Consider the following 12,133-nt stretch of genomic DNA (forward strand, 5'->3'; position numbering starts at 1 on the left):
TGCTGGATATTCATGCATCTTGATGAAGAGTGATATTTTAAGCCAGTGAGGTCTCCCCAGACTTCTTGGATCTTGCCACATAAACAACTACCTTTTTATGAAATGAGCTTTACATCTACACATAATCACTTGTTATCCTTACTTTAAAAATTTTAAGTCAAGCCCTAATTAATCACAAATAAATTTTCTTCTGCCCATTACTGACTAAAAAAAAAAAGTCATAGGAGAATGTTCCATATTTTAAAGACCATAAAAAGCACAGTGGATTATACACTCCTGTTTGTGGGAGTGGAAAAGATGGTTTGTGTGCACATGTGTGTATGTGTGTGTTCCTTTTAGTGTTTCATTTAGGGGTAGCACTGTGCCAGTACCTTTATGTTAGCATTTCTGACCTATGAAGTTTCTCTTCTTGAGCTTGGGAGAGATGAAATCACTTCTTGTTTGGATCCCCAATGAAGTGTTTGGTTATCATATTCATTAACTAAATTAGTGAAATTAATCTAATATAAATATATTCACAATTTATTATGAATATTTACTTATTATGAAAGAGTAAATGTGCTATTTGTTTTGAAACCCATTCTCACATACAACCACGTTGGTTTCTACTTTTGAATTATAAAATCAAGATATTTGAAGGAGCAAGGATCACATCACTTTCTTTTGAATTTATAAACTAATTCTCAAAAAGAGCCAGTGGCAACTTTAGCCTGGAGTCAACAGATAAGGTAGGGTCCTGACCCTGTCATTTATGAAATGAAGGTTCCTGGACTTTTCAGTCTCTGGATGTCGGTTTCAGTCTCATCGATAGCTTTGGAAAAACTCAAAGAAACAAAAGCTACAATGTGCAGTCCTGGTAAAACCCAGGTGCTGGATTTAGAATCCCATTCAGACCCTAGGCAAGTCACTTCACCCTCACAAATCTCAGATTCAAAGCATTGAAAAGGTGGCTTCATCTCAAAAACCTCTGAGATGGCTTCCCTACTGTAAGTCTTGCAAAGTCCTGCTGCTTCTCTCTTTACGGCATCTCTCATTTCCCTCTCTTCTCTTCCATCCTTGGATGTTAGAGTCTGTAAACAAGTCTGGATGGCGCCTGGCAAAATGCCAGAGGGAGTGGTTTGTGAAGTAATGCCATCGAGCCATTAAGTGTGGAGATTGGTTGACTGCTGTATCTAGTTTATGTTAATGCCATTAAGTGTGGAGATTCCTTATTGGTTGACTGCTGTATCTAGTTTATGTTAATTAGATAAGCTGTGTGGAATGTATATATACCCCTCCTGTCCTACAATAAACGGCTCCCACTTCTGCTGTATCAATCTACACAAGTTGTTCATCACCCCCCCCCCGTTCTTTTGCCCAGCCAGCCGGGCTGTGGCACTTGGAGACCCATTCCCATTCAGACCTTTATTCCTCTCCTAATAAGGGTTCCCTCGAAGCATATTCCAGCACAAAGATTTGAATGCACCTCATTAATTTGGGAGGTGATTCCAGGAAGCACTTTGAGGGAGGGTGGAAATGAAACAGAAAATCAACAAAGAGTATGTGAATTAAAGAGTTGCAGCTGTGAGCACCTAGTGTTCTATCCCATAGCCCCCCACCCCGAAAGGCTGTGAGGGGCACAGCTCAGAGTTGCCCAATTCTGGAGTGAGAAGTTGGGAAATTTATAGACCAGTTTATTCTCCTTGTTGGTTAAGGGATTCTCCTGGGACATCAGCTCCCTGACATTAACAACTTGTCCCACACTCAAACTGAGCATGTCCTTGCAGCCAGAGAACCTGCTTAGGTGGAGAGAGGTAGGAAGTCAACCTGTAGGAAACTGCACGGGAGGAGCAACAAAATCTTTGCTGCAATCACCTTCCTCCAGACTACTGTGGGACCATCTGTCCATTTCTAGTCTCTCCTTAACCAGGTTCATCCTACACACTGACACCAGGAGACCAAGGCTTCCATTGTGCGCCCTTGCTGAGCACACTTCGATGACTGGTGAGTTAATAAATGAAGAAAATTATTAGGTTTATTCTGCTCAAAGAAACACTATAAAAATGATTATTCATAACTTATTGCTACACAACACATTTCCCCAAAGCTTGGTGGCTTAAAACAACAGACATTGTTTACCTTGTTGAGTTTCTGAGGATCTAAAATCCAAGAGCAACCTAATGGGGTAGTTCAGAGTCAGGGTTTTTCATGAGGCTGTATTTCACATGTTGGTCACAAACACATCATCTGAAGTCTCATGTGAGGCTGGAGGATCTGTTCCCAGGATGGCTCAAGCCTGACCAACGACAGAGGAGGACATTCCTTGCTGAATACTACAGGAAGGCCCGGGTTCTTGCTATGTGGGCTTCTCCATAGGGCTACAAGAGTCTCCTCATGACAAGACAAGAAATCCAAGAGAAAGCAAGAAGGGGGCCGCCAGGCCTTTCATAAATTAATCTTGAAAGTCACACACCATCTTGCCCACCTACCTCTGTGCTTCAGAAGTAAGTCACGAAGTCAAGGCAATCCACACTCAAGGGAGATAAATTTATCTAGAAAATCAAAGCATGTGACATCTTAAATGTCCATAATGACCCTGTTCACCTCCAAGCCCCTTATTTTTAGCTTTTTTACTGCTGTGACTAAGAAACCCAGTCAGAACAATTGTAGAGGAGGAAAAGCGTATTTGAGGGCTCACGGTTTCAGAGGCCTAAGTCCCTAGAAGGCCGCTCCATTCCTTAAGGCTCAGGGTAAGGCAGAAAATCATGGCAGAAAAGTGTGGCAGAGGGCTCACATCATGATCAGAAAGCAGAGAGAAAGAGACTCCACTCTTCCATACGACAAATATATACCCCACAGCCACGCCCCAATTCCCGCCTCCTCCAGCCACACCCCACCGCTTCAGTCACCACTCAGTTAATCCCCATCAGGGGGATTGATTCACTGATCGGGTTAAGACTCTCATAATCTAATCGTTTTTCCTCTGAACCTCCTGCATTGTCTCACACATGAGTCCTTGGGGGACACTTCACATCCAAACCATAACACCCCTTTAAGCCTCAGCCTGCATTCAGATCCCCCCAGCTCTATCATCCCAAATCATCCCAGCCCATTCTTATATATGCTCTCCTAGCAACCCAGTTGTTCAGCTTGTGGTCCTCATACATGTATGATTTTTTTCCCATAGCTGAGCCTCTTTATCTGTGTTCCTTGGAATAGGAAAATTCTGTAGCCATTTTGGCATAGTTGAATCCTATCCAACCATCACACTGATAATTGAATCCTATCCAACAATTAACTCTTTCCAAGGTGATGATTTCCCAGCACCCCAGAGAAATCCAAAATCCCTTTGTACCTCCTCTGGCATGAGTCATAGTTTTTACTTTTCATTGTACTTATATCCTTGTCTTATCTTTCCCCAAGTAGGCAGTAATTTCCTTGAGGGTAAGACCCAAGAACATCATAGTATAATCCAGATGCCTTTCCTGCATAATCAGATCTTTACTGGGAACTAGATCAAGGGTCAGCAAATATTTTCTGTAAAGGGCCAGATGGCTTTGCAAGCCATTTGGTTTCTAACATAACTACTTAATTACACTGTATGGTAAGAAAGCAACCAGACAATCTATAAACATATGGGTGTGTCTGGGACCTAATCAAATTTTACTCACTAAAATAAGCAGCTGAATGGATTTGGTCCAGGGACCATGATTTGCAAATGCTAAACTAAAATATCTCCTACACATCATCAAGCTCCAGAATTCAAATACAGGAATTAATCTTCATAAATTTTTAAAATTTTTACATGAACTTTTTTCTACTGTAGAATTATTTATTTTCTACTCTAATAATAAGAAAAAAGAGTATTTCTATTTTTAATTTGTTCTTTTTAGTTATATATGATAGCATGTCAGTTTTGACATATTACAAACATGAAGCATTTTGACATATTACAAACATAATACAAACATGAAGTATATCTTATTATAATTAGGATCCCAGGCTTGTGGGTGTACATAATGTAGAAATTCACTATGATGTATTCATATATGTACATAGGAAAGTTATGTCAGATTCATTCCAGTGTCTTTCCTATTTCTTTCCCTCTCCCTTCCCTTCATTCCTGTATGTCTAATGCACTGAACTTCTGTTCTTCCCCTCCCCCCACCCCTATTCTGTGTTAGCATCCACATATAAGAGAGAACATTTGACCTTTGGTGGATTGGTGATTGGCTTATTTCACTTAGCATGATAGTCTGCAGATCCATCCATTTACCTGTAAATGTCATAAAGTCATTCTTTCATATGGCTAAGTAATATTCTATTGTGTATACATACCACATTTTTTAAAACTTTTTTTTAGTTGTTGATAGACCTTTTATTTATTTATTTATTTATTTATTTACGTGAGGTCCTGAGAATCAAACCCAGTGCCTCATTCATGCCAGGCAAGTGCACTACCACTGAGCCACAGCCACAGCTAAAGCCCCTACATACCACATTTTAAAAAAGAGTATTTCTAAAAATTTTTATTTTTCATGATTTTAGGAATTATATTAAGAAAATAGAGGCTATATGAGATTTACACATGTAATAATATATTAGTAATTTTCTTACCATTCTTCTGAAACAAAAGTCTCTAATCCTTCCATATTTTCCTATCTTCTATGAAAAGCAATTCATTTTATCCTTAGATATAGCAAGACCACAGTCTTGTCAATGACTAAACAATCATTTCTATACCAAGCTGAGCTTTAGGTCATTGTTCTTTTAAAAATGTTTTTATTTCATCTTTGACTCATATATTTATTTTTTATTTGATTATGTGTGTATTATAGAAAAATACTCCATAATCCAATAATCTACATATAACCATTGACTCATATATTTAAATTATAAGCTTCATTTATAAGAGGAAATACAATGAATACTAATAGTTTAAGAATCAGTGACCCACAATTATATACACAAATACTTAAGTGACTATTTACAGACTAAAGTTGAACTCAATAAGCATATAATACAAAAAATAATTATCAAGTTTTATTGAGACAGCAAGAGGATGTGGAAGAATTCAAGTTTGAAAAGTCACGTTATGGGTTTTCACAAGGAAATAACATTGTTCAACAAATCCACCCTTAAAAAACTCCGCTCACCTTTACAATAGTGGATGTGAAGCTTGAAAACTACCCTGGTGATAAATTCAACTTGCCAATTTCAGGGAAATGTCAGGATACAAACTGTATTCTTGTTTGAACACAGCTAAAAGAGAGGCCACTGTGTATGTTTGACAGTGATAAATGGCTTCCAAAGAAAATAGAGCTGTGTCTGTTGGTTCCTGCCTTCAGAGAACCTGTTTTGCCAGCTGACAAACCTTTGGGCCAGTTTCTGTCTCATCTGTTCATGTCTTAAAATTTGCATAGATCTCTTCTTTTCAACTTTTTCACATCACCTGACATTATATGTAAGGAAAGAATATTACCCGGAATGTAATTTCATGGATAAATGTTCAAGACATGCAAACTGCGGTGTTCAGCCCTCTTCTCTGTCTTTGACCACAGTTCTTCCAGGGTTGCCTGTGAGATTCTGAGTGAAGCATATTTAAATTTTAGTGTCTCGAGGTCACCAGAATAAAATGAAGGCAAAAGGTGTCTACCTCACAGTGGAAAGATACCTACTTAGGATATAGAGGCTTCAAGGACCTGCGGGGTACTTTTCCCTGAGTTAAGATGGCGAGTTAGCAGCGGAGACCACCGTGAGAAAAAGGATGTGAGCCTTTGCTGGCCATCTCCTCAGTGATGGCACTTGGGCCTCAGCTCTGGAAGTTGGTGTCGGTTCACAGGAATCCGGGGGACAGGTGTGCAGCCCTCTTCCCCCAGCACCTCTGGAGGCCCAGGTGGAGCCCCAGGTGGAGCCCCAGGTGGAGCCCGTGGGAAATGCAGCTGTCGTGCACCAACGGGAACCCCCGGGATCTGGAGCTCTTGGCTGTGGCCAGGAAAGAGTGGGCTTGGGGGACAGTGCGGCCCTCTGGAGAGTTCTGGCACAGGCTGCGAGTCATAGAGACTCAGCATCCTGTAGAAGCGATCAGTGAGCATCGCAATGGCCAGGTTGTGGTTTCAGCATCCACTCGCGAATGGGCCATTAAAAAGTCTCTGTACAGAACCAGACACGTGGACGCAGGCAGAGCGGTGCTTAGAGGCAGGAATCAACCTCATGGTCTACCAGCCAGCCCCTTGGGAGGCAGCCTCCAACTCGATGGAACGCCTACAAAGTGCCATGACAGAGGCGGGTCTGGTGCTACAGGCACCTCGAGATCTATGAGTGAAAGAGAAGCATAGAAGTTGAACATATAAATATAAAACTATCAGCTTCTATAGCCATCAAAGAAAGCGTCAAAACAAATAAATAAATAAATAAACAAACAAACAAACAGCTTGGAAGTTTTGCAGCAATGATGTAACCGTGGAAGATTATTTATAGTTAAGGTCATCCCCTCCCCTTTGTGTGTGGTGGTTCTGTTGTTTTAATCAAGGACTAAATTCTTCTCTCTTCTTGAAGTGAAGGAAGTACAAAGCAGACATCAGTTAACTTTTTTAGTTTTTTTTTTAATTGTTGATGGACCTTTTTATTTATTTATTTATTTATTTACATATGGTGCTGAGAATCAAACCCAGTGCCCCACACAACCCCACAACCCCAGCCGACCAATTAACTTTTGAAGGACAAATTAAAAGTTGCTTGTAAGTTACCAAATAAAAGCATAGATGAACTCTTGGGAAAAAAAAGTATCTACTTAAGTCAATTCTGTGACAATAAATTGCAAAGGATGGCTTAAATCTGGTTGTTATGTCATTTTGCTAAGTTAGATCAGAAAATTGATTGAAGACTCTAGAAAGCCATATTTTAACATGGTGCAAAGTTCTCCATTCTGACGAAGAGTTAGTATTTATAGGTAATAAAGCTTACTAAAGTGTGAGAATATGATTGTCCCATCAACAAGAGGATGAATAAATAAATGGTTATTCATTTTTGCATATAATGCAACAGAGCAGTAGGAAAGAACAAATTACTAGTACCCATGAAACACGAAAGCCTGGGGGCAGAAGAAGCCAGACACAAAATAATGCTGATGGCATGATTCCACTTATATGAATCTAAAGAACAGGCAAATTAACATGTGGTGACAGAAGAAATGATGGGGGTTAATTCTAGGTGGAAAAGGAGTAACAACCAGGAAAGAGTGTGAAAAAAAATATATGGATTCTTGACCTTGAAGGTAGTTACATGGTTCTATGCATTTATAAAAATTCAATATTCTATTCTTAAGAACTGAACAATGGTATATTGTACTGTATGGTATATGAACTTTATTGTACCTATACCAACCCTCAATTTTAAAGAACTAAAATAAAAAAGATTGTAAACAACTCTAAAATAAGAAATGATAATTATAGAAAAGATTAAATCAATAAGTGGGAAACAACTTGGGAAATAAATGGAGAACATAAAAATACAGATGAAGGCAGAAAAATGGAGGAGGAGAAGCAGCACAAAAGCACTAATTTGAATGAAAGATTGGAAATGAATGAACAGTGTGCTCAACCTGGACGGAGTCCTACATAATCTACAATTTCTTCACACCTATCTTCTAATATCTCATTTTATCATCAGGAAGAATAAGTTAATAATAAGAGCTAGAACTTTAAGGAGGAAAAAAAGAAGAGAGGAAAGTGATCTTATGATCATATATCAAAACATCAGAAAAGCACAAAAAACAAATCCGTGTGGCAGGATATGAGAGCACACAGGCAAACCAAGTGAATGATATGGACAATTCTGAAATATGTACCATTTAACTTAATTCAAAATAGTTTCTGAACATGAATGAGGTTGGGGAAAATGTTCAAGAAACAGTGTTAATACAATTGGTTAACTCCTGGATATCCACCATAATGTGGAACCAGATTCATTCCTTGAGGGGCCTAAAAAATAATCTGGCGTTCTTCAGAGATCTGATTAACAGGAAAGATTAAGCATATGTAGAAAAGTTGAAATAAATATCAGTTCTGAATACTGAAGTGTTAGTCAACTTTCTACTTCCTGTTACTGTTATATAATACCTGAGATAATTAGTTTAAAAAAGAGAAAAGGTCATGTTGGTTGAGTTTCAGAGGTTTCAATCCATGGTTGTTTGGCCCTCTTGCCACAGACCTGTGCACAGTACATCATGGTGGGAGCATGTGGCCGAGGAGGCCTGTTCACCTCAAGGTGGCTAGGGAACAAAAAGAGAGACAGGAAGGCCCTGGGATCCCAATATCCCCTGGAAAGGCCACCAATTAACTAACCTCCTCCCACTATGTCCCGCCTCCTAAGAGTTCCCTCTGCTCCTACCATCACCACAAACTAGGGACTAGCCTTCAACACATGGACCTTGAGAGGCACTTCCAAACCTTGATAACTAAGTTAACCAAGAATATGTTAAAAGTACTAATGTTTGCACTGACGTTGGAAGCCCATAGAAATAGAGGTCTTCCTCTTCCTTGGGTGCAGAGACTATCCGAGGGAGAAATGCCTATAACTGTCCTTTCTTATTGCATGGCAAAACCATTGTCTCTTCAATGCCTATTGGTGGAGATGGTGTGTCCTCAGGGTCCTATAGACTCGTGCACAACAGCAAAGTCTCTTGGGTGTTGGTTCACCTTTCAGCTTTTGATGATGGTATTTTGGTGAGATGAGGATGAAAAGGAATAAAAAGACTTCACAGCATGCATGACTAGTAAACAATGCCCCACAAAATAAATCTAAGACCTATGCAAATATACAAGTTCAATAAGTATTGCAAAGTGATTGATTTTTTTAAAAAAAGGAAAAAATCTGGAAGTAATCTATGTACCCACCTAAAGGGTGCTGATTAAATTGTAATATGCCCATATCATGGAACATTATCTAACCAAGAACATGCATTTGGAAAAAACACTAAATATTTGGTGTGAGTTCTGTCATTGAATACCCATCAAACTCTGTGAGATGTGTATTGTTATGATTCACATTTTACAGAGAAGGAAATTGAGGCTTATAAGCATGGCTATGAGCAGGAGGCCTTGGTTTTTTTTACCAGACTGTTTGAGTGTCCTCATGACATGGCAGCCGGTTTCTCCCAGAGCACAGGATCCACCAAAAGCAAAGCAGAGGCCACATCTTTTTTGTGATCCAACCTCAGAAATCACATGCTGTTACATCTGCATGTTGTGTCCTGTTGATAACATTGCAGCCATATTTGGTGTGGGAGGAGGCTACAAAAGAGGGTGGACACCAGGAAGGGATAATCAGTGGAGGGCCTCTTAGAGGCTGACCATCATGGGGTTCTATAGGAAGGGCAAATGGACCCCAGGTGCTTCCTTGAGATTCAGTGGGGAACAAATATCAGCCACAGAGGCTGTTGCTGAATATGTTCTGCCAGATTTTTGGTTTCTGAATCGCTCCAAGCCATTCTGGGTATCATTATATCAAAGACTAAGGAACAATTTCTTTCATATATGATAATGTTGATGACCAGATAGAAGTGATGATGTAACAAACTTGTACATTTATATGTAAAGCCCAGAGACTAGATGGCAAGTTGGTACCAGGCCCTGTAGAAGAAAACCACAGGCCTCCGCCCTTTCATTCAGGTTGTCAACTCCTTACCTTTTTCACATACACCTTTCCCAATCAGTGTATTTACGTTTGGTTTGTATTTACTTGTTGGTGCTTTCATATTGAGTACCCCTTACCTGCCAAACTTCCCTGCCAAGTGTTAAGCATACTCAAGAAAACAGGTAATAGGTAATATATGTGGGCAAAGTTCCAAAATTTCATAGCCTAAACATGCAGAATTTGCACAACCATTACAAATAAAGGTAGAGAAATAGAGTCCAGTTTTCCAATAGTAAGTAATTTCCGTCACCATGACTAAAGACTTGTGACCTGGGTTTGGCAAATAATGTTCCAAGTCACTGCTCCCAGTGATTGACAAGGATGCAATCTGGTGCATATTCTTCAAGTTCCTTTTCCAGAAATCCAGAGTTTTCACTTCCAGGATAAACAGGCATCAGAACTGATGGGAAAACAAGGTGGCCTTAGGAGATGCTAGTGGATCAACCGCCAAGTTCCCAAGAGTCACTGTTTCAAGGTCCCCGTAATATAATTTTGGTTAAACAGTAACCTGAAGCCCTATTCATTTTGTAACCAAGACCGGAAAAAGGATATGAGGAATGTGGGAGAAATATCTATTTTCTTTATATTTTAGGTAGCACCTTTCTCCAAGGAGCTCAGGGGGCTGTTTGAGCACTAGTCAGCATTATATATGGTGCTTCTGTTCACGCCTGTTCACTTGGATTGTTCAGTTATGTTTCCGCTGTGGTTTCTCTTTTTCCTTTCTTTCGCTTATTGCTTCACAGTTGTAATGTTGTTCTGCTATATCCATTTACATAAATGACTTGAGACTTATGTTTTAGGCATCTAGGAAACCAAGATGACATGCTTAAAAATAGAAATTTTTTATGATTACAACGTGATGATTCAACCTTTTATGTATTACAAGTTCAATAAATGCATCAGCACACCAAGAAATATTAACAGTATTTCCCACTTTTGTCAAAGTGCCAGCAGATGCACATCCAGTGTGGGGAGCAAACGAAAAAGTCTTATAAGGAGGGACAGATGTTCAGATGTTCTTCCTGACAGAAATTACATTCAAGGTAATTCTCTACAGAGTATGTGACCCAGGGGGGATCAAAATAATAGCTTTTAGTAGGTGATTTGGCAGTAGTTTGAGAAGGATGTAAATTGGATTTGAGGCCACAGCGGGTCTTCCTATGCTGTCCCTTAAGTGGGGACACCTATATCTTCTTGGCTCCCTTTCCAGTTTCACATAGAGTCGCTGGGTCTCCCTGTGCAGGGCTTCAGAAGACTGAAAGGAGAAAGTCTTTCCATGGGTCACTTACAGTACAGGAGCCAGGGGATCCTGGCACATTTGACTCATCCAAGAAAAAAAGACCATGTGAGGTCTGGGTTTTGTTTGGTTTTGCTTTGTTTTCACTGTCGAGTCCAATTAACCCCACTCTTGGGCAGCACAGGCCCCAAAACCAACAGCCTCTATACAAGCTTGTTAGCTCCTTTCTTTGGGGGAAGAGAAAGAACTGAGAGTTTTCATTCTAATCTTACATCCTCCTGAAAAGTGGAGATCACAATGTGAGGAGGGAAGTGAGTCTGCTCGTTTTACATGCATGTACTAGAAGATGCATGAAAAACACAGAAGAGATATTTTTATTTATGGGCACAGCTAATATTCCCCATTCTTGAGAGTGTAAGGGAAAGGAACCTGGGCAAGAATTTCATCCCAGCCTCCATCTTGATGAGAATCATTGGTCAACCTCCACAACTTTTGGGTGAAAAATGAAGGAACTAATCAATACCATGCCATCCTGAGTCTCCTAAAAAGTATTCTTATGATTCTACCTCCTCTAAAAAATTAGCAAACTGACTTCCCACTTTATTCTTATACCTTCTCTCCCCACCCACCCCAGAGGCTACATTTTCCAGGTAGCCTTCAACTGAGGTTTAACTTCAAAAACATTGATAAATTCCATTGACTCAGTTCCTAAAGAAGGAAAAATGTCAGTGCAAGAGTTTCATGGCTTGTACTTTCTGGTGTTGTGAGGAAAGCATTTGTGTACTTAGTTCCTTTCAGGCTTAGTAAATTGTCTTTCAGGCCAAAGACAGAGTTTACATCACTGCATACATGTGCCACGGGCAGTAAAGATTCTTGCACAGTTTTAATCAATTGACTGCTAAAGGCCAATATTGTCTAAACAATTTCCTACTGTATCTGCCTCTTTGGATCTGTCGCAGGTATATTCATATGTTGTGTGGCTGCACATCTCAGGTAGTGTTTCTGAATGAGTGAAGGACATGACTTCATGTGACAGTCATATGAAGTGTGACTTCATCCAAACTCAGGATGAGAACACTGTCTGAGGTGAACCACCAAGCTCAGCTGACCCACCTCACTCCTTCCCTCCCCTCTGACAAGTCCAAATATCAAATTGAGTTAAATATCAAATATTAGATGTGGTTGCTACTAGGAGCAGTGGAGTCTTGAGAAGAAAACAGG

At 39.8% G+C, this 12,133-nt stretch overlaps 1 pseudogene; it reads left to right on the top strand.

Moving 5' to 3' along the window:
• The first annotated feature begins 5,777 nt into the window (after window positions 1-5,777).
• On the top strand, window positions 5,778-6,300 carry LOC110599038 (large ribosomal subunit protein uL18m pseudogene; annotated as a pseudogene).
• The last annotated feature ends 5,833 nt before the right edge of the window (window positions 6,301-12,133 follow it).

The sequence above is a fragment of the Ictidomys tridecemlineatus genome, chromosome 5 (assembly GCF_052094955.1).
Source record: "Ictidomys tridecemlineatus isolate mIctTri1 chromosome 5, mIctTri1.hap1, whole genome shotgun sequence".
NCBI lineage: Eukaryota > Metazoa > Chordata > Mammalia > Rodentia > Sciuridae > Ictidomys > Ictidomys tridecemlineatus.